Below are 23322 nucleotides of genomic sequence, written 5' to 3'. Positions count from 1 at the left end.
GACAAGGCGTCTTGTCCTGTCACCTGGTGTTATGTTTGCCCTAAGCTTTATTATGAATTGGCACCAACCAGCCTGTAAATGCAATACATTATGCAATACTAAAGGTGTATTTTTGCTTTCAGTTCCACTATAAAATCTGTCAAATTGGGAGAAAGTAGTTTTTCCGCTTTTTCAAACAAGTAGCTATTGCTCCCATTGATGTGCTTGGAACAATGTGACTAAATGCATTTTGTTACTGCCTTAGGCAATTGTTGCCTGTTTCTTTCATTCAAAATGCACGTGCTGTACCTTTACTCTGCATGTGCATGCTTACATTTTTTTGGTGGGAAATCTCCAATGGCACCAGTTGCCATGACTCAGAAGTGTTGACGTGCTTTAAGCATGTCAATGTTGTAGCTAGCCACATATACCGCATCTGCGTAAAAAGTTATCGAAAAAGGTGAAACGGTTGTAGCTCTAATTATTGCACATTTTTGTTGCCACTACAGCTATGACCCTCTGGGAAAAAGCAATCAACCGTTGCACTTACAGTGTTTGTCAAATGAGGTCTGCTTTTTGCATATTGGTCACTGTCACGCAGGCATGTGCGAGCATGCTTGAGTTCAGATCAAGGATCAAGGGCCATCAAATGAATGCGATCTTAAGCACTCTAGTTTGTTCTAGTTGGCATCTGTTTCATGCTTTGGTTCTACTATGGTAAAGTTCAATGCTTACTTCATGGAGAATTGAAAATGCCTGTTTAACATGGCTACAAGATTGTGCTCCGAACGTTATGGTAGGGACTTCCCCTCAAGTGGAAGCAATTTAAAAAGCCTCCCAAAGTCCTTGCGACTGCGGGGCTCATAAAATTACGGTCACTGTTTGTTGTCTATGGTTATCTTACGGGTGGCCTTTTGTGTGCAGCTCATGGCTCACTGGAATGTAGCGCAAGACAGGGGTAATTGAAGATCGCAGGGGGAGGTCTTCGTCCTGCAGTGGACCAAAAAAATAGGCCAATGTTGATGACTTCTTGTGGTCACCTTGGCACATCTGTTACAGAGGATTGGCCAAGTATGTCTATATACCAATATCCCATATGCAGTGCCGCAGGTTGTCTATTCGGGCACATACCCAAGTGGACAAGCTAGTCTTGTGGGGGGGGGGGGACTGGTTATGGTGCCACCATTTATTGTTTGAGATCAGCCGTCCAAAGCAGCCGAAGTAGGTAAATAAAACTATTTCTTTACTTATAAAAAAGCTGAGTTACTAAGCACTTCTGTCCCACTTCCATGGATGGTGCTAGGTTTTTCATGAGAGAAGAGAGACACAAAAGACATCTGTGTCTGCATAATGTTCTGAGAAACTCCTGGATGTGATGATCGAGAAACTTTGAGCAGACACTGAGTGGGGGAGGTTTACAGGGAACCATCTGCAAGCATATGAATTTCTCTTTGCACGTCTTACTTTACGGAAATGTCTCTGTACCTTTTTATCCCTTGCGAGAGCGAGAAGGTGTGTTCACAGATGGAACTTCGTCTTTTTCCTCATAGGTACAGTCGGCAGTGCTTGTGAAATGCAAAGTGTATGTTGACATATCTGGCATATAGCTTAATAATTAACAAAAACATTTTTACACTGAACAGTAGTTCTGAGCTAAGAAATAAGGCAGATGCGTTTTTTTAAGCATTAGTTCAATAAGCACGTTGGTGCAGGCATTGCATAACAGCACACAAAATAGGATTTCTTTAAAACAACAGAAAACTGAGCAAGTTCAAGTGGATTCATGGTATGCAAAGTCAGGCACGCACTACAGACAAAAGAATCACCAGGAGGCCAACCACATGCCTGTTATCAAGTAAACTTTCAGACACGTGCGGATAGAAAGGAAGACGCATACTTCTTGTGGTCATATTTTGTGCACCTTCCTTTCCATGCGAGGATATCCTATGTGGGATAGAACTGATGAAATAATGATTTGAAGCTGACTATTCTATTGTCAAGAACAGTCCTGAAAAAAATTCCTGCATTCTCATTTGCATTAGTTTAGGTTGGGGAAGAGAAAACATATGCATCTTATTTACAGCAGCAAATTAAACAAAGTATGACTTTTTCTTCTTTTCTCTTTGCCCTTGGGCAAATGCAAAACAGTCGCATATGGAAGCTGTGATGATTTATCTGTCAGAGAAACAGAAAGCACTATCAACAAGGAGAATAGAAACAGGCTGGGACGGAACATCACATGACAATCTTGAATCCTGGTCATAAAAACAGGCCCATTGGAAGTAGGCCCGTATCACATAACAATCTCGAAGCCATGGTCACAAAAATATATATTTTTATATAAAAAATATAAAAATATATATGTACCTCACCACGTGACAGGCAAGTAGCAATTTCTAGCTACCAAGTGTGCGGAGAGTATGGGAGAGAGCAGAGATAGCATTAGTGGTGAGGGTTAATTGGGACTAGGGCATCATCACACAGAAAGTGGATTTTCAAGGCGGCGAGCGCGCGTGGCTGTTCAGACTACGTGGTTCAGATAGACCGGGTTGGGTTGTCTGGCTGCCCAGACAACCCAAGGCAAGGTATGGTATCAGAGGAGGTTGGCTTGCAGAGGCTAGCTGCCTGATGTCATTCTCCCTCCTAGTTCTTTTTTACAACGAAGCTGTTTATGGCTATGGTTCCGTGCATTCTTGCTCTTTGTGTGCAAAAATTCGAGCTAATCCTGGCAATGGTGGAGAAGGGGTCCAAGCGCAATGGCACATACCACTGTGGACTCTGGGTGGTGGGCTCTGGGACCAGTAACGCGCCCTTGAACTACTGTTGTCACACCGGGCGCCCAAAGAGGTCCCAGGCATAAGGGTAAGAACATAGGTTTTTAGAAAAATGTTTCTTGCATTTTTTTTTTCAAAAAGAACTATGATGGGATCTTAGCAAAAGCCAACCTACATCGGCCATGTCTACATTTGCACTGCCCTCACTTTGTCGGCGTTCCAAGCGCTTGTGCATCTAGTTTTCTTTCCTTCCACTCTCCTGTGGTGGCGGTGCCGTCAGAAGGTCACGTGTGTCTAGTTTTCTCCGGCTCCTCCGGGCGGTGATCCCATCGTCCATGCAAATGTATATAAAAAACCAGAAAGACAAGTTGCCGTTCTACATTTTGAATTTCACCTCTCTTCGGTCATCGTAATGGGGAGGCTACGCCCCACATGCGCTTGGTGTTTTGTACACAATCTCCATTGGTGGTGTTTGCTGCCCGCCGGTGCCGATTGCAATCTCGTCTCTGTTCCTACAGTCGCTCTTAGTAGGTGTGTTGCTCCTCGGGAGTCTGGACTATACGAGAATAAGATTGAATTAATATAATAATGATATGAAATGTATGTGCGTACGTTTCATCACAATGACCACCGATCAAGACAATAAATGTGTTCGTACTTTTGTTCAAAATTCTGTGTCGTGTGCTAAACAGCTTCGCTGGTGATTCACCTTCACAGAGTAGAATGGCTCATAATTTTTTCCTTTCTTCATGGCCGTCTAACTCTGCCAGACTACTTGGCGCAGTAACGCATGTACAACTAAATACAGTGACTCTGCAATTAAGCGCATGGATGGCACATGCATTGGATGCTGTTGATGTTGATGCTTTTCTGTTGTGCTCATCTTGTGCATCGTACCATAGTATTTGAATAAAAGCTGTGACTGGATGGTGATGCACGTGAACTGTGGCACACTCTTTCTTTGCTTCACAGGCATTTTCCTTCCACTGCTCATACTTCGTACAAGGTTTATGAAGCAAATGTGGATCAACTGCCAAAAAAGAAAGCGCCTGGAGTCAGAACGAACTCGGTAAAGTTATTTTGTGGAAGGCTATCTAACTGGATGCGCCTTGCATGTTCTGCTTGGAAAAGGATGGCACTACAGATAGCATGTGTCTGCTGCTACATGCAGTAAAACCTCGTTACAAGAGACACTCAAAGGACACGGGAAACATGTCTCTTATAACCAAAAATTCTGACAACACTGAGGAGTCGAACTAGACCACTATATTATACATCAGCATCAAAGTGTGTGACATCTTTGATGCGAACAGAGCTGTCTCATGGAAACATGGAGATGGCTCCGGAGTCCGCCTACCGGCATACAAAGCGACCAGCACCACAGACGCTGTGACAGAAATCCAACTCTCGCAGTGTCGGTGTGGCAGCATGACAGCAATTATAAAAGCATAATGAAAGAAAATTCAGTGCAATTTGTAGTTGCTACCATACGAGGGATAACAGCCGGCAGCGGAACGGAACAAAATCGAGCCAAGGGAATGAAAATTGCAGCGCATACCGGTTGTTACGACGTTGGCCGCGTTGCGTGAGCGTGTCTGGGTTGTGTCTCTTGTAGTGAAAGAATTTACTCTAGGGACCTAAAAAAGTTGTCCTTAGTAACCGAGTGTCTCTTGTCGAGGTTGTTAACATGGCGAACATAGGAATTCCAACCAAACCATTTTCAAATATCTCGTATAACCGAGTGTCTCTTGTAACGAGATTTTACTGTACTACCTACATGCTTTTTAGGATTGTGGAGGAGCCTATAACAGTCATTCCAGTGGAACTGGAGTTTTCTAAGTGTTTTACAGAAGTCTTGTTTTTGTATTTCCATCTCACGAGATTTAGACGCAGAATTTTCTAATGCAAATTGGAGCCGGGAGCTTGTAGCTGCCATTTGCAGTGATTCAGCTTAATGTATGAAGGAGTGACAGAAGTATGGTTACATATTTTTTTCACAATTTTGTAAAGCTTTTCCCATGAAGTTGTGAAACCATGCAAGTCACTGTTTATTGGTGACTGAACAGAAGTCTGGTGTTTGTACTGAGATTTACACAAATGAAGCTCTTGAGAACATCCCTATATTTATATGATCTATTGTGTTTGTTTGCGTCATGTAAAACTGCTAGAATGTGGCCATGTTGACCATGCAGTGTGGGCATTTAATAACCGGGAATGTTAAGGGGAGAGGCGGGTCAAAAAACGGCGATTTTCATTAAAGAAACAGGTTTTGTGTTTTTAGTTGTTTCAGCAACATTGATCTCTCCTATTTCACATATGATGAAATCAGAGCCAGAAATGATCGGGAAAAGTATAATAAACTCGGTTAAAGCACTCGAGGTGGCAAGAAAAGGCACAGATATGACACATTTTCAAGCGCGCGATGCGTCAAACCGCGGTGTCGCACGCCATTGGGCTCGTGCAAGGTGGTAGGCCTAAGCTTTTTCTCTCCAAGGTTAGCTTTGCCGCATCACAATCTCCCCGGGAAGTAATAATAATAATTAACAGAAGTAAAGAACTTTTATAACTTTCAATCGCATTTTTCTCAAGTTCATATTTTGGGCAAAACAAGGCGTTTGTGCACATTTTATGTACTTATTGTGTTCCAATCAAGACCACATTTGATGGGCGTAATTTTTAGGATATGTGGAATGCACTTATCTAGGATTTAATGCAATAACTTTATTTTTTTGAGGATGAACATTTTTAATGTACTCAGGCACCAGCCACTGAATATGAAGCACCAGATACGAAATTCTCTTAAAATGTTGCCTGTAAAGGGAATCACATTATCTTGCTTATTAGCACTCAGTGGAGTGTTAGGGATAGGAAAAATAATTTTGCACTGCTCTATCATGCTAACTGCTATGTCCCGCAGCTGCACAAACGTGCACTGCTTCTCACTTATGCATGGCACTTAGGACATGAAAGCATCGAGATGTCCTAAAACTAAAAGTAGATTTCGAATGAAGAGATCAAGCTGTACAAGTGGTAGAATTTTCATTCGCCCAGCATCATTATTTAAAAAGAAATGTTTCTGAGGAGCATCTCCCCTTAATTCGGCTTTTTAATGTAGGTATTGCAGTGAAAAAACTTTGTGGAGAGGCATTTGCTACCCCTCGTGGTTCCCTTGCAAATTGCAGTGGTTATAATCATATCACTAAAAGCTGATAGTAAGCTGGCAGTTCTAGCAGGGAACAAGCACTTATCTTTTGTCAAGTGGACTCGGTGCACTGGGTGAGATTTGAGGATCACTGATGCGCATTTTGTTCTCTCGTTTTCTTTACATGTGTATGTTTGCCCACTGTATGAGAAAACATATTTGTGACATACAAGCAAACACAACTTCTCTATTCTGTAACACAATATTTCTACTACTACATGGGAAAAAAGAATTGGCCACTATGATTCATTGGGAAGATAGTATTTGTTTATAAAATGTGTCTGTAGGCCCTCAGTTCAAAGTTTGTGCTACTATGTGCACTTGGAAACTGATGAAGTGTATTCTTCAAGAGCAGATGACTCTGTAAAGGCCAAAGCTTTCCATTCCATGTTCTGTTTTAGAGCGATAGGTTTTTGAGGCCTTTCTCTGAATCATATTAGTCATTTCTATTTTTCAACAGAGCTGAAATCAACAGGCTTTAAAAAATTCCTTCCTCCTCTGGGTTGATCTTAGGTCACGGTAATGACATCTCGGTGTGATAGTCTTCGACACTGCACAGTTTAGGTAATATGTTCAATAAGTACTCAATGCTGCATAAGTGGGAGCGCCAGATATACATTATTCTTCTGGTAAAACTGCTGGCTCGATTTAGCCAATTCCGCAGTGGCCGAGATGTCAGTGTTACCTTGAGCAACAGAGCAATAGCTTTCACTGTCAGTGCCATACACTTCCAGCAGGGCCACTTTTTTTGCTCCTAGGAGCACAGCCGTATAAACTGGTAGTTGTGCAGGGCATTGATAGAACATTGAGAGTGTCTTGGCTGTTGCTATTACGTCAGTGACAGTGGCCATTGTCAGGTCATTGTCAGGCCATTGTCAGCTTTTCCCTCACAATGGTGTTCAGGAGAACAAAACTCTACCCCCTCTACTGCCACTTAGATATGAACGCCGTGTAAATTTTAAATTCAAGTGAAAGCCTGCGCGTCGTCTGTCCTTTCCCCCCCTGCCCTCATGAACGATCACACCGCAGCTGTCGCCTCTGCGTCACACGCACTGTGTAAAATAGCCATGCAGCAGCGTGCGCAACTCTTGTGAAAAAGAACGGGTGCCTCGTACGTCGCTAGACGTACGTGGTATTGAGGCACCCTAAGCACGTGTGGGCGTGAACCGTTTATGCGTAAACCGCGACCTGGAAATGCGCCACTCAGAAAATAATAGTATTTGTCTTTTTTAATAACTTCTTATTTAAAAAATTTAGTGCCATTCCACTCTGTGAAGGTGGATGACCAGTGAAGCTGTGTATGTAATGATTGACCGTACGTTGCTCTGGTGAAATGTTCCAAGTTTGCGGGATCGGGGCCACATGGGCAGTTCCCATTTCTTTCCGCCTTGCGGTCCTGGTGGGCAGCGCGCTTATGATAAAATTTCGTAACATTGATAATGACACCGGGCTGCGTGGAGATGAGCTAACGCATACAGTAAAAGCTCGATGATACGATCACGGCTAATACGAATTTCCGGATGATACGAATTTTTCTGTGGTCCCGGCCGAGCCCCATTACTTTGCAACGTGCTAGAGAACGGTTGTTACGAATCGATTTTCAGCTTGCGACGGTTGATACGAATAAACGCCGCCCCACCGACGGCCGCGAATTATAACAGCGCGCAGTCACGCGCTTTCTCTCCTTCTCTTTTGGTGCGGAGGCGCAGCGCCGGACAGCGCGGACTCCGCGACTGGGCGCGAAGAGTTTGAAGCGTTTGGAGCGGTGGCGCTTTTGTACTTCTCCTCCTTTTCTGTGAGCCGTCAGATGGAGTGGCTGCTGCGCTTCGGGCCGCGTTCTTCGTGTTTGCGCCATTTTGCCTAGTCGCAGCGAGCTATGTCTTGCAAGCGGAAAGCACTCTCCTTTAAAGAGAAATTAGACATTCTTCGAAAGGTCGATGAGGATCCCAAGAGGAAGCGAACGGAGTTGGCTAAGGAGCTAGGCCTCGCAACGTCAACACTGAGCACAATTGTTGCACAGCGAGACTATCATGAAAAACGTGCTTTCGTTCAACGTCAACGCGAAGCAAGCGAATTCGAACGCGCTTATTTCGAACATACCGCGCACCGACAATGCTCTTAGCAGCGCGCCAAATCACGCGGCGGCGACTCCGACCGGCATTGCTCCGACACCGCCATAGAGCAAAAGCTCAGGAGAGAGCCCTCAATGCCGCGCGCGAATTCCTGGAACGGAAAAAAAAAAAAAAACGGCGGCGGAAATTTTCCCCTCTCTCAAATTGCAAGGTCGCCGTTTCTGCATCGCGCCGGAACAAGCGTGTACGTGCCGACTAGAGTGTTCTAGACAACCGTATTCTAGCACACAATAGTGCCGACGTCTCAGCCACGCGGATAAACTGGCAGTGAACCCTTCTCCTCTATTTTCTAGTCACATGTTTGACCTTGCACGGAGGGAAGCAGCGGTGGAGGCGCAGTCGGGCCAACGAAACTGTTCACGCCCTCAAACGCTCGCTTCCCGATAACGGCACAAAACGAAACTTCAGGGAGCGGCTAAAATAAGCTGGCGCCAGCACGGCGGCGGGCGCGCACGGAGATGTGCGCACGGAGTCGAAGGTGAGAGAGCTACGAGGGAGTTGAGAGGGAGGGCGAGGGGAGCCACCGAAGCGGCGGAGTTGACGCGGCTAAATCCGCTTCCCTGCCGCCCTTCTCCCTCACCGTCGCAGTCTCCGCGCGCACCCGTGCCGGCGCCGCCCGCTCGCTCCCTGAAGCTTTGTTTTCTGTCGTTATCGGGAAGCGACCGTTAGCCGGCGTGGGCAGTTTCGTGGCCCGCGCTTGCTATCGCTTGCGCGCCGCGATATTTCTAGACTCGCACCGTTCGTGCATCGTGCTATGGTGCACGAATACTTCAAAAATACGTCCTTTTAATTCGAACAAATTTTCGGGCCCCTTCGAGTTCGAATTATCGAGATTCGACAGTAGTTTTAATTGTGTTTCGATGATACGAATTTCGCCTAATACGAACATTTTTCGTGACCCCGTGAGATACGTATCATCGAGCTTTTACTGTACTTAGATAACTCCCCGAGGAGTTTCTGCAGTAATTTTTTTATGAACTAAAATATATCCGTAGCTCCACACGCCAACATGCAACGAGAGTCCGGCAAAAACTTTCGTCGATCGCAAAAACAGAAAAAGTTTCACTTCGGTGCGAGCTAGTAATGCCGATACTTTCGCCTGTGGTTCCCAGACAACACAATGACATCCTCAGGATCGATGTCCTCAGTTTTATACAATTGAGTACGTTTTGAGGTCCTCAGGACGTCCCCACATGAGCCTCAAAACATTCCTATAAAGTCCACATGCCTGGCTTCGGCACGTCCTCAAGAAGCATTCAAAGATCTTTTCTGTACGCGTTCAGGACATTTTGAAGACATATAGGCATTCGCTACGCCCAGTAAAAATCCTTTATTTTGTTCACTGAAGTTCACTGTTTTCCGTCACTAAGTGAGAAATTCAGGCTTAAAACTGCAATATGCACTTTCTGCTTGACAGCTAGAGCATACTTTTGAGCCCCGTTGCACCGGGCTCAGTATATGAATTGTGCCTCTGCCTGTTCTGCATGGTAGTGTTCCATACATGGATTTGGAGCGAGTGCTCTCCGTCGAAGGAATGGCGCTCTAGCTCTGGATATGCCATTGGAATTTAGCATAATAAATATCGAGCCCATCGAATATCCCCTTATCGTCTTCACGGACCCCTTACCATGGCCCCATCAGAAATTTTGGTTACGCCCTTGGAAATGCTGCTAAGGGTGCCACTCCTTACAGTAAGAATTTTGCAACAAAGCTGTATATGGCTAGTTTCCAGCGGATCGATGTCCGTAGACCAAAAACCATGGGCCGATCCCGAACATAGTACAATATCGGACCTACCCACGGCGGAGGTGAAGCATGGCTTCAAGCACTCTGCCAACTTGCAAAGTTTAATATAGTGGATCCAAATACAACCCGTATCAAATATTAGGCTGATAGGAACAGATACTACACTTTGACCCGCGTCGGCCATGTCTACGTTCGCACCATACAGGTGTACGCCATCCTGCGTTCAAACTAGTGCACCTACCAATCTGGGTGTCTTCTGCCTCCTGACGTTATGCTCTACGTAGACTCCTTTCCTCAGTTGCTCTGATTGACTGCGAAATGGGTAGGCCACGTGTTGTACGGTCTGAAGAACAGAAACAGGAATGGGCGCGGCGGCGGCGGAAGGAGACCCTCATCGGCCCGCTCATGGGAAGGAGACGGGCGGATTGAGCGAGTACGCTTGGCGTCTGCGGCCCGTCGGTGGTCTCCTTCCGCCGCCGCGCCCATTCCTGTTTCTGTTCACGCCGTCGTTCTTGGTAGGCACGCTGTTCTTCTTCAGATCGTACAACACGCAGCCTACTCATTTCACAGTCGATCAGAGCAACTGAGAAAAGGAGTCTACGTAGAGCATGACGTCAGGAGGCAGAAGACACCCAGATTGGTAGGCGCACTAGTTTGAACGCGGGATGCTGTAACCCTGTATGGTGCGAACGTAGACGTTGATGAGTACATGTAAGCTCTGGGGCGCGGTACATATGGATGCCAAGTCCTCTTCCCATCTGACAACGGCACGCTATCGCGTTAATATATTGGGTCCAAATACAACCCGTATAAACTATTCAACCCAGCATCATTCGGTACATTGACTCCGGCACCTCCCCCCCCCCCCCCCTACCAGGGCTGACTGGGTGAGGGGCTTTGGTTTGGGCGAACGGTCCTTCCCAGATGCATGTATTGAAAATCTAGAAGGCACAGCGCCGTAGCAACCGCAGTTGAATGAGATTGGCTGAAACACCGCCGGCGACGATGCCCTTTGCAACTGCTGTGAGAGTACGCCGCACCACCTAAAGCATTTTACCCTAACCTATCCTAACCTAACCTAACCATAACCTGACCTATCATGGGCGACATGCAAAGGTAATAATCCTCACGGGCATGACATATCAGAGCGTCGCTGGCGGCGTTTCAGCCAATCTCGTGCAACCACAGCTGCTAAGGCGCTGTGCCTTCTAGATTATTGATATACGCTTCCCGGACAAGGGGGCCACTGTGGAGCGGCACTAACTGTGTTATTTCGCGCTTCACACAAACAGCCATGTCGGTCATCAGGGACACGAGCCCATATCAGAGCCTCGGATTACCTCGACGGAAAAGCTGTCAAGGCAAACAACCAGAAGCCGTCCGCGGCGCAGGGCACTCTGTTGCGCCAGCACCAGTTCCAACTCTGTGTTCCACTGAGACAAACAGAAACACGTGGATCGGCTGGCACATGCGGCCCAGTCGAGTCACCTTAGAAGCATAAGGGCCCCGTGTCGCAGAAAATCCGGCATCGGCAACTGGTGTGCGATGTGGGTGGCGGAGAAAATCTCCAACCACCCCGATCACACAGGTCCTCCACGTGGTGCAAGGTTTTGGTGAACAAAAAATGAATTTCTCACAGTGAAATCCGTCAGGAAAATTGTAAAGTACGACTATACCATTCGGCGTCGGATTCGCCTTCGGGCTGTTTACCAATCGACGTCGGATTGTAATTTGAATGTATGAGAAAACCTAATTCTGCTACAAGGAAACTCAAACACAAACTCTTTTTCCAGCATTTCTACCAGACCTACAGCCGCGCGTTGCGATGCGAACGGGTCCCGATAACGCTATTGCATTCTACTATTAAAGGCGAAGCTTAAGCGTCCTCCAATTTTTAAACTTACTTTTGCAAGTTGGCGGAGTGCTTGAAGCTTAAGCCTGCTTCACTTCCGCCGCGGGTAGGCCCGGTATTGTACTATGTTCTGGATTGGCCCACGGTTTTCGGTCTACGGACATCGATCCGCTGGAAACTAGCCATATACAGCTTCGCTGTAAAATTCTTGCTGTACGTAGGAGTGGCACCCTGAGCGGCGTTTCCGTGGGCGTAAACAAAATTTCTGATGGGCCCATCAAGGGGCTTGATTTCTATTATGCTGAATTCCAGTGGCAGATCCAGAGCGGTCCGGAATCATAGCTAGAGCGCCATTCTTCGACGGAGAGCACTCGGTCCGAACCCAATTAATGGGCAACGAAACTCCGGTGGACATCCACTGGTCAGTCAGTTTTGGACATATGGATGTCCGTCGGAGATCCACAGAAATCCACCGGATTTACTACGGACGTCCATAGGACGCTTATGCGCAAGAAAACTGGCAGTCCGTCGAACGTCCGATGGCTGCCAGAACCGTACATTCGGATGTTACAGGGACATGCAAAACCAAGTGCACTTGGGGCTTTGCAGTACATCCACAGGAACCTATTATTGAAACTTGGGGATGTTCATCAGACATGCTTTGGTTTAATTGCTTTGGCAGAGATGTGTGTATATATATATATATATATATATATATATATATATTGTTTGCACTACACCATATATTGGACCCCTTGGTACCTGTCAGGATTAATACTTTTGCAGCATTCAGTTGCCTGAATCCGCCTTTTTCACGGCGCTACGACGCATGCGCCCTGCCCTGGCGGATTAGTCGCGAAACGTTTTGGAAGGGTCGCGCGTGCGGCCGTGCGGCCCCGTCTCGGGAAAACGTCCCCCGAAAAAAGAAAAAAAAATGCGCTCGCACGCGCGCTACTGCAAGTGCAAACTCGTGCTGTGTACCTCGTTGAAACTTCACTGGTAGCTCGACGTCGGTGCGGTACCGAAAACGTGCGTAGCGTAAGACTGCAACTCCGCTTTTAACAGAAAGCAGCGAGGGCTTCGTCCAGACTGCACAGGGAACCACGTAGTTGCCGCCTTGCATTGATGGCTGTAATAGCAAATTTATCGATAAACCCCTGCGTTACACTTCGACCACACTTAAAAACACGTTGCTGACGAAGACATCTTGCAGCGTCGGTCCTCGCTTGCTGGTAGTGGCAGCGTGTGCCCGACATCACGTACTCGTTCAAGACGCGGTAACACTGGGTCGATAGGAGACCGACAAGACGCGGACGCTTACGACTGGCTGACCATGCAGCACTGTGTCGCGGGGACCATTTTATCATACCAGGCCTACAAGACGTAACCGACGAGCGCGAGTTGTACTGCGACAGGCTTTCTTGTCAACGGCACCGATAAAATCAGCGTGCCGACCATCATTCGACCGAACCCCGCGCGATTGGCCGTCGAACCGATAACGCGATAGCCGCAACGGCTTCGTTAGTATATATTAATAATCGCGCTCAAAGTGAGTCAAGACATGCCTACGAAGTTGAAATCAAGATTTAACCCTCTCAATCCGTGCACATAAGTTTGAGCCAATGTTGATCCTGTTCAGCGGATGTTAGGCCTGGCGCCGTCGAGTTCGCGCACCCGCTACCGGCGGACCTGTACTGAAAAGTAAGCAAGTTAGGATGAAGGAAAGTGCGTTTATAGTCCAGTTCTAGCTTTAGCGATTTGAAATAAACTACTCTTCGCGTCGATCGCCGCGTACACAATAAGCTGCAAGCGGGGACACAACGCTGTGCCCAACGCCTGTGCCAACATCTGTACGTCACCGTTCCCGTAGGCTGCCGGTCGTATTCGCAACGTATATGGGTGGGTTTTTACGTGTTGGCACGCTGACACATTTCTTAATTCCTGAGACGTACTCTTTATCTCTACGTCAAACCCGAAACAAGAGACGGTACATTCAGTACAGCAGCATAAACAGCCGCCTCGCTCAGTTATATACCAACGGTGTCAGCGATGGCATCCGCGTTATTGCAGAACAACACGGCCTTTAAATGAGCGCTTATGCGAGCACAGTTTGCTCTAATAATGTTTTATCACACGCGCAAACTAACTATCGCGAAGTTAAAGAAAAGCGAGAATCAGTAATAAATTAACAGCCCAATATTTGTAACTGGATCACAGCCGCTATTGTTTAAGTGGCTCAGCCGCTCATACTGACTCGTCTCACGATGGAACAACACGGCTCATATGAGCAGATATGTGTGTTTTATTCTACGTTTCGACATTCTTTCATATCAGCGCATTTTCATATATGCACCTTTCCCCTATTTTTTGAGGCTAACAACGATCTGTGGCTGTAGATGCCGATGTAAACAAGTGCACCGCTTGCTAAATCCGACGCGGAAGGCTGCGCACTCGAAAACATCTTATTTATGCGAAATGTCTAAAGAATGTGTAAAAAGAATTACAAAAAAAAGCGAGGTGCAAGTGCAGGAGTTAGCGCCAACAAACTCCAAAGCAGCCGCTATGGTAGAGGGAACTCAGCGTGCCTTTATCGGCCGCACTGTAAACAAAACAGCACACTCAGGCCTGCTCATAGCTGCCAGGAACGACATGCTGCCCCCCCAGAAGCCATTAATAATTATTCACAATCCACGAAACGCACAACCGATGCGCACTTAACACGGGCGCAGGTTCACAAATCAACCGGCGAAAGCCCCAGCCCCCTACCAAAACGTTTCCAGCGGCGCGCGGCAGAGGGCAGCACAGGAAAATGAAAAAGGCGGATTCTCTTACATGTACATATACTGCAACTACGATATCACAGACTCGAAAGGAAGTGTCACAGCTGTAATAGGAGGCAGTTTTCTGTATTCTTTTACTCAAAAAATTGCAAAGCATTTTTTTTAGTATGAACAAACACTTTTTAGACACGAAATTACATACGCAATGACGATCGCAGCTAGCTCAAAAGTAACTTCAGCTAACTTAGCTATTATAGTAAACTGATGTCACAGCCTTTTCATTTTGAATCTGGGAACTTACATCAAACTGGTACATGTTTTGTAACATCAACATAAACTAAATTTGATAACACAATATCAGTGAGAAATCTGTAAAATGATTTCAGTTGGGTTAGCTTTATTTCACTTACAATTATTTCACTTACAAAATGAAAACTCGCATCAAGCTGGTATAGTTTAACACAGTTCAGCAAGAATTCTATGAATTCACGATCGAGACTATGCAATGTCCATTGCAGATGCCGCTTGTACCATACGCAGTGCAGAAACTGTTGAGAAATAATCAAATAGATGATGTCCCATGGATGTCCCTCTCTCGTCTGAAGTATGGCGTCCGCATAAAATCCAGTGCAGATGTCCTTAGGACGTTCAACATTAAAAATAAGACGGACGTTCAAAATAACCGGAACACAATGTCTCTGGGTAATCCTGGGGATAACCGGCTTTGGACGTGGACATCTGGATATAATTCGGATGTCCACCGGATTTTCATGGCCCATTGGGATAAGCCGCAGGCCCGAGCCGGGCTCGGGCTTGAGGCCGCGGGCCAAGGCTGGGCTCGGGCTTGAAGCCACGGGCACGGGCTAGACTCGGGCCCGCTCATTGAAGGGCCTAAGTAGGCCTTCGAGCACACGCGACCGTTATGCATTGCATGGTTCAATGCATTCTGTGCCAAGCTGAAGTGACACGTACAAGATGACTGTCATCATCATCATCAGCCTATATTTATGCCCACTGCAGGACGAAGGCCTCTCCCTGCGATCTCCAATTAACGCTGTCTTGCGCTAGCTGATTCCAATTTGCGCCTAACGTCATCACCCCACCTAGTTTTCTGCCGTCCTGGACTGTGCTTCCCTTCTCTTGGTATCCATTCTGTAGCTCTAATGGTCCATCGGTTATCCAGCCTACGCATTACATGGCCTGCCCAGATCCATTTTTTCCGCTTAATGTCAACTAGAATATTGGTTATCCCAGTTTGTTCTCAGATCTACACCGCTCTCTTGACTGCATATCTTATCAGATGACTATATCTCATCAAAGAAAATAGTAAAACAGATGAAGTTCTCATTTTTAACAGTGGAGCTGTTTCGGCCGGGCCTAATGTGTCCGCTGAATCCAAAAATGTGGGCCGATCCTGACAGCAGTGCAGAAAGGGTCCAAGAGCAATGGCACATACACCTGTGAACTAGCAAAGCTGAGCCTGGATATGTCTAGCTAAGAATGGTGGGGACTAATTGCCTATCGATAGGCAATTGATAGCCAACCAATAGGTAGTCGATAATCGATCAATAATCAATAAATTACCGAAAATGCTGGGGATTACTTGGTAGTGCTTAGCCTAGCCCAAATATGTGGCCAATACCTTACGATAACCAATCAACAGCCAATCAAGAGCTAATCGATAATGCATCAATAATCAATAAATTTGGATAACTTGGTAGTGCTTAGCCTATCCCAAGTACGTGGCCAATATCTTGTAATAGACAATCGATAGCCAATCAATAGCTAATCGATAATCAATCAATAATAAATAAATTCCGGGAAATGCTGGGGATGACTTGGTGGTGCTCAGTCTAACCCAAAATGCCAGGACTAGCTAGGTGCCCATCATCTCCGCTGTCTCTTTAGCATTGCGCCGCCAGTGCAAGCTACGCAAATTTTTTTTTCTTTTCCGCAAAAACGAACATTGTTTCCGCGTAAGGAAAAATAAATTATACAAAGAACCACTCCTCAAACCATTTCCATGTTACCGCTTTTGCGATCGCACTATTATCAGTGTCGATACTGTGGAATTATTTTAGCGCTAAGGCCAGTTACTTTTGTGCTTTAATGCATAAAACAGCGTTTTCCTCAAAAAGTTAACTGGAACGCCCATGCATTTCGTCAGACACTTCGAAAATTAATATCTCGAAACTAGTTCGGTCCTGAGAATTCGTTCCAAGTGGATGCGCCTTGCGAACTCAGCGGCTATAATTCGTAGAGTGAAAGATGTTTCGTTAAATAATTAATTAAAAAGTTAATTCGCGTAATTATGTTAAATATTAAATTATGCGTTTTGACCATCCATTAGGCCATCCATGTCAGAATTAGCTTGGAACTACATAAAACAATTAGCCTCCTTAGAGCGTCGTTGCATTAATATGAACACAAGAAATCCTGAGATATGGTCAATTCCATATTTCAGAACACTCTATAAGCATCAGTCGTTAATACAGTACCTACCATTCACTTTGAACAGATACAAAAATGGTGGTAATTTCAGTAAGAAAGAACTCAGCTGACACTTTGGTCGCTTGTAATGTATCTGATGTGATTATTCTGTCTTTGTGTATGATTCTGAGTATATAATGTAAATCCTGTTTCGTTTTCTTAGCAAATGTTGATCTTGTAAAATTCAGTCTCATGCTATGTTGTATAGCGGGTGTTGCGTTGTTTTGTATAGCTAGTATTGTTATTGTAGTGTTGTTTAAAATGCATTCTGTTAAAACTTTTTCCAATTCTGTTAACTTGGCTTGATGCAAATATTGTTTGTCTTTCCGTTCATAGCTATTTCGTCTATGAGGAATTCCAGCGATAGCTGGAAATATATGTGAATTATTGTGCATTTGTACACACTGTTTGCTATACTATTGCCCCGCCTGGTCTTTTGGTCACGTCAAGCTACATATGTAGCTTTTAGTCCAAAATGACCGTCCAGCATGTAAACTGGACAATAAATTGACTTGATTTGATTGATTTCGTCGGACACTTTGAAAATTATTATCTCTAAACTGGTTTAGTCCTGAGAATTCGTTCCAAGTGGATACGCCTTGCGAACTCAGCGACTATAATTCGTAGATTGAAAGATGTGCCATAAAATAACTATTTAAAACGTTAATTATCGTCATTATGTTAATTCTTCAATTAGGCGTTTTGATTTCTCGTGGAAGTAATGGCCGCCTCATCGAGTAGTTTAGATCAAGGATTATAACTGTGCTATCTGCCACAGGCAATCTTTAAAAATTTGGTTCAACTAAACTGAAACACCCTGTATATTTGCATGCTAAATGACATATAGAACCATATCGTACAAATCAAGGTAAGTGCATGCGCACCACCAGAAAAATAGTAGCACAGGCAATGGGCCGGATTACTGATGTTCCCGTGGGAGAAACAAAGATTTCGGCCTTTTATTGCTTATATACTGCAGCTGATTAAACCTCGAGAAGGTGAGGCTGACAGATACGGTACAATCTGTAAGTAAAAAAAAGATTTTTTTTCTTACAGGCCTGGCCTGGTCATGCACACGCGGGCCCTAGCTAAGCTTAGTAATGAACGCCCGGACCGGGCCCGGGCTCAGTAACACGGGCCCGGGTCGGGCCCGGGCTTGGAACCACGGGCCTGTGCCGGGCCTGGTCTTGGTCGTGTATGCCCGGGCCGGGCTCGGGCTCTGTATTACGGGCCTGGGCTGCACTCTGGCCTCGTAAAGCGGGCCCGGGCCGGGCTCGGGCCGAAAAATCAGGCTCGTGCAGTGCTCTACTTCAGGCCCTCCCCCCGAAATTTTTTCTTGCTGGCATGCACCGCCGACCAAAACAACCGCTGGCGCCGGGAATCATTCTGCATTTTGTCGACAATGTCTTTTTCACGCTCGAAAAGACACTTTAGCACGTAGATTGCCAACTCGGGCTGCATTTCGTGGCAACGCCCAAGCACCTGGAGTCCATAATACAAGGAGCCCCATCCGAGCACAAACTTTCAAGGGCTTTTCGATAGCCAGCGGGCGCGTTGCGGCAACTCGCAGCAGCCGTGGAATCTACGAAGCGCATGGATTTCAATTCTGAAACTTCATGGGTATAAAGTTCTCATAAACATTTGACGCAAAAGGTGCACTGACATTTCCAAAGACGTGCTTTAGATTTTCAATTCTGGAACTAATAGATTTAATGTTCTTATAAACTTGGGCCAACATGCGCACACTGGAGCTCTCGTGTCCAAGCCGTTCCAGAAATGGAAGCACGCGCTCGCAATCTTCCCTGCACACAAAAATACTAAATATCACCGTGACTGTCAGCTGGCAGCTGATAATTTTGTCCAAACATTTTCAGGAAGTGCACACTATGTGATCGATCAGCTGGACCAGGGCAGGCAAAGTAAAATAAGAGAAAACAGAAAAAAGTTAATGGCCTATTATTGAGGCAGTTCTTTTTTGCGGGCGACAAGGTCTGGCTCTCTGTGGCCACAGGGACAGTGCTCCTATGCATTTAAACAAAGCCTACGCTGAAAATACTGGTATTTTCAGAGCGCTTCTTCACATGCGAGCTGATTGTGGAGATACATATCTGAAGAACCATTTGGAAAGTTGCCCCAGTAATGCCTCGTATTTAAGCCCAGATGTACAGAACGAAAATTATAGAAATTTGTAGTGAAATTATCAAAGAAAGCCTAGATGCAAAAGTAAACGCTGCAGGCTGCTTCTGCATACTAGCTGACGAAACGACGGATATTGCTGGAATCAAACAGCTTACTGTTTGTGCAAGGTACCTAAAGAAGGATGCCAACGACATCGAAGGAGTGTTTTTAGTAGCACCAGAATAGATGCCCTCTCTCATTGCGACGGCAGGTTCTATGTAAATGTGTACAAACTGCTGCAGATTCTAGTCACCCTTCCAGTGACCTCTGCCAGCGCAGAGAGAATATTTTTTAACATGAGATTACTAAAAAACTACTTGCACTCTACAATGTCTGAGGAACGCAAGGTTAGGCTGGCGCTTCTATATGCCCTCAGAGATGTCGGCATCAACGTGTCCGAAGTCATTGACCGCTTAGCTAAACTTCCCCGCCGAGTGAAGCAGTTGTCCTTTAGATAGCGAAGCAGCAAAAATCAATCCGAGTAAAAAAGGTCTGTTCCTTCAGGTTCATAAACTCGTAATTATGAAAACGTATGACTGTTCATTAGCTTTTAAAACTGCAGAAATTTTTGCCGTTTACTCTAACAGTTAGCATCATGATCAAAATTACGAGGACATCAATAACCAATTTTGACCGACGTTGCTCATTGAAAGCCCGGCCCACGCGGCGTTTCCCAACAAACACACTCGGATATTGGGTAGTTCAACTTGACGCATGATCTGTGGCTTTTGTTTGGCCTTTTCTTTCCTTTATAGCTACCTGCTTTTACTTCTTTTTTGAGCCGAAGCAATACCCTCCTTTAATTTTGGGTGCAGAATATTTGTTGCCGCTCTGCAGGCAGTTAAATTACACATTTTCGTACTGATTTCTGCATTATTCCTCTATTATTCTACCCATATGGTGCTGTCGCGACCGCCGCATGGCCCAAGTACATATCACGATTTCTGTGATCGTAATTTTGTTCTTGCTTGGATCGTCTGTCTTTCTATGCTTAAAGTGTACTATCTGTGACTGCGCAACATGTTTATTTGTCTTGTTTGACACGTTATATACAGTGACGTTTGCTTAAATACGTAGATTTATTGGAGACTTATACATATATTTAAATATCTTATGAGCTTTTGGTTATATATACAAACAATGAACTTTGTTTCCAGTGGCACTTTTTTGCCCTTTATCAAGTTTTAACTTCGCATTTGTATATTCCATTCTATCTTCGCATTTCTGCTTTTTATATGTACTCACTGTTGTGACTATAATCTCGGTGTAATTACAATACACGACCGGCAACAGCTGCTCCTGCGCAATCTATTGCAACGAAGGACAGCGTCATTGAGGTTTTTTTCCTGGCCGTTGTACGTGAACAAAAATGTAAACAAGGTTCTTGAATGACAAAGATTCATCAAAATATTTGTCCTCAACTTGTTCATTTCATGGCCTTTACGTTTTTCATATCAGCTGCATGCACTGCTTTGCTGGTTTCGAACTGATATAGTTCTAAAGTTCGTGTGATGTTTTCTTTACTTATTAAAAAGACACAAAAAAAAAACGCGGAAGCATTGATATCAGTTATTTGTGCCACAATTTTTGGGACATACAAATATATTCTTTTATGAAAAAATACATATTTTACTTGACAGTGCATAGCGTTTAATAATTCGTTTGCAGCATCTAATATACAATAGCATTGGCAATGACAATGCAGGTATTATTCATGTATTTGATTCCTCTACTAATTCTATAAGGAGGAGGCCGCGCTGCAAGGTGAGCCCCCCCCCCCCCTCGAACAAAATTTCTGGCTACGCCACTGACACTGAGCCCATCAGATTCTTTCTATCTATATTCCAAGATATGGAGAGCTCTCACTCCTAATCCTTCCCAGTCTAAGAGCTTGAATACTTCTTCTAAGCATGCAGTGAATAGCATTGGAGAGATTGTGTCTCCTTGCCTGACCCCTTTCTTGATAGGTATCTTTCTACTTTTCTTGTGGAGAACCAAGGTAGCTGTGGAATCCTTGTAGATATTTGCCAAGATATTCACGTATGCCTCCTCTACTCCTTGATTACGCAATGCCTCTATGACTGCTGGTATCTCTACTGAATCGAATGCCTTTTCATAATCTATGAAAGCCATATAGAGAGGTTGATTGTACTCCGAAGATTTCTCGATTACCTGATTGATGGCATGGATATGGTCCATCATAGAATATCCCTTCCTGAAGCCAGCCTGTTCTCTTGGTTGACTGAAGTCAAGTGTTGTCCTGATTCTATTGGAAATTATCTTGGTGTATATTTTATACAATACTGAAAGCAAGCTAATGGGTCTGTAATTCTTCAATTCTTTAACGTCTCCCTTCTTATGGATAAGTATAATGTTGGTGTTCTTCCAGCTCTCTGGTACACTTGAAGTTGTGAGGCATTGCGTATAAAGGGCCGCAAGCTTTTGCAGCATCTAATATACAATAGCATTGGCAATGACAATGCAGGTATTATTCATGTATTTGATTCCTCTACTAATTCTATAAGGAGGAGGCCGCGCTGCAAGGTGAGCCCCCCCCCCCCCTCGAACAAAATTTCTGGCTACGCCACTGACACTGAGCCCATCAGATTCTTTCTATCTATATTCCAAGATATGGAAAGAGCTTGTACGTGACACAACTTTGCGCTATGGCATCTTGTGAGACTTACCAGAAATGGGCATCTGTGACATCTGAGCATAACAAAACTATCTGAGCCCATCTCACCCTGATATTAGATTTTCCATCGCATACAAGGCAGAAACGCTTAACTCACTACTATTTGAATTGCAAACCTCACACGATGCCATCAATTCCATTAGTACAGCACCCAACATCACAGCAAATCACTCTTGATCACTTACGACAAAAGACTCAATTACTTACTACCGTGAAGCACCTCAAATAAGTTACAATTAAGAATGCTACAAATCTGTCAATAAATCTAGACTCTACAAGTCCTCACATCTCATTATTGAGGCACACTGAGTACAAGGGCATAGATGGACTTGGTTCAACCACCTGGGCAGACCAATTGGCTCAATCACCTGCCTCATATGTGACACCTAGCTGTATTCCTTCCATTTGATCGCCATGCTCTCCACTACGCACTGAAATCTAACCTCTGGAGGGACACATATATATACGCCTTACTTCCCTGGTATGTCTCCTTCCTTCCTTGTCATCTTACCCGGGCACAGGAAGTATCTCTTGGGAGACTTTGGCCAGGAGTGACCCTTACACCATCCATCCACTGGCCTTAGGGATCGCCTAAAGTTGACTAAGATATGTGCCCCAAGTGCTCGGCTCCTATAGCAAAGTCAGTTGCATATAGCCAGAGGGGGGGGGGGGGGGGGCACACTGGGACCTTCTTTTATTTCATGTGAGGCTGTTAATCTGGATACAAGCATTCTTACAACTAAAGCACTGTCAGTTATTTTTGCCATAAAATATATTATAGGCAGAAGTATTCATAAAGCTCTATTACTACACACTGACTGCCGTAGCACAGTGAAAGTAGTGGAAACATACAAAAACCACAAAAACGTGGTACTAAGCTAGTTGCACAATTAAGTATCTGTGCATGGCTTAATTGTGGTTGGTGCCTGCTCGCCGAGGCTTACAAAGAAATGAGCTTGCGGCACTGGCAGATTCTGAGCCCTGGGGGCCCAGGAATCCCCTGAGAATGCAGGCATTTTAGCGCTCATAGTATGCAGTGAGCTCCCCCCTTCTCTTCTACATATTTTGATAAGCCCCTCCCCCCCCCCCCCTCCCTGTCATGGCTGCCCAGGTTCCACCTCTGGCCTGGGGATCAGGAAGCGGCATCCATCACCAGTATCGCACCCAGGATCTCTGCCAGGGGGGGTTGAATTCTTGTGGTGGGGGGGGAGGGGGGGGGGGAAGCAAGCACTTTGCATAATATGCAATTTCCTTGCTTTAGCGAAAGGAATCCAACAACAAATAAAATGCCTAATAATTATAATGATATAATGACACCAAGGATGATGACGGTGTTGATTTCTTCAGCGTTTTACTCGAATTAATTAAGAGTGAAGGAATAAATACATGACAGTGATAGAGTGTTTTTGTTAATCAGGAAAGTTCGACCATAAGACCTGTGAACAGAGCACTGAAGGTACGTGTGTTAGACTGGTAGGGCTGGACGCGTGGGGG

At 45.2% G+C, this 23322-nt stretch overlaps 2 protein-coding genes and 1 pseudogene across 3 annotated transcripts in view; 2 read left to right on the top strand and 1 right to left on the bottom strand.

The window, feature by feature from the left end:
• LOC125943110 (uncharacterized) overlaps positions 1-23322 on the top strand; it is a 492224-nt gene that overhangs the window by 321957 nt on the left and 146945 nt on the right. The window lies entirely within an intron of this gene.
• The window catches only part of LOC119441651 (probable ATP-dependent RNA helicase DDX43), a 160964-nt gene that overhangs the window by 2589 nt on the left and 135053 nt on the right, over positions 1-23322 (top strand). The window lies entirely within an intron of this gene.
• LOC119443299 (U2 spliceosomal RNA) lies at positions 9842-10017 on the bottom strand (annotated as a pseudogene).

The sequence above is a fragment of the Dermacentor silvarum genome, chromosome 2, assembly GCF_013339745.2.
Source record: "Dermacentor silvarum isolate Dsil-2018 chromosome 2, BIME_Dsil_1.4, whole genome shotgun sequence".
Lineage (NCBI taxonomy): Eukaryota > Metazoa > Arthropoda > Arachnida > Ixodida > Ixodidae > Dermacentor > Dermacentor silvarum.
The sequence above is the reverse complement of the archived record's forward strand: the minus strand, read 5'-3'. Positions and strand labels throughout refer to the sequence as shown.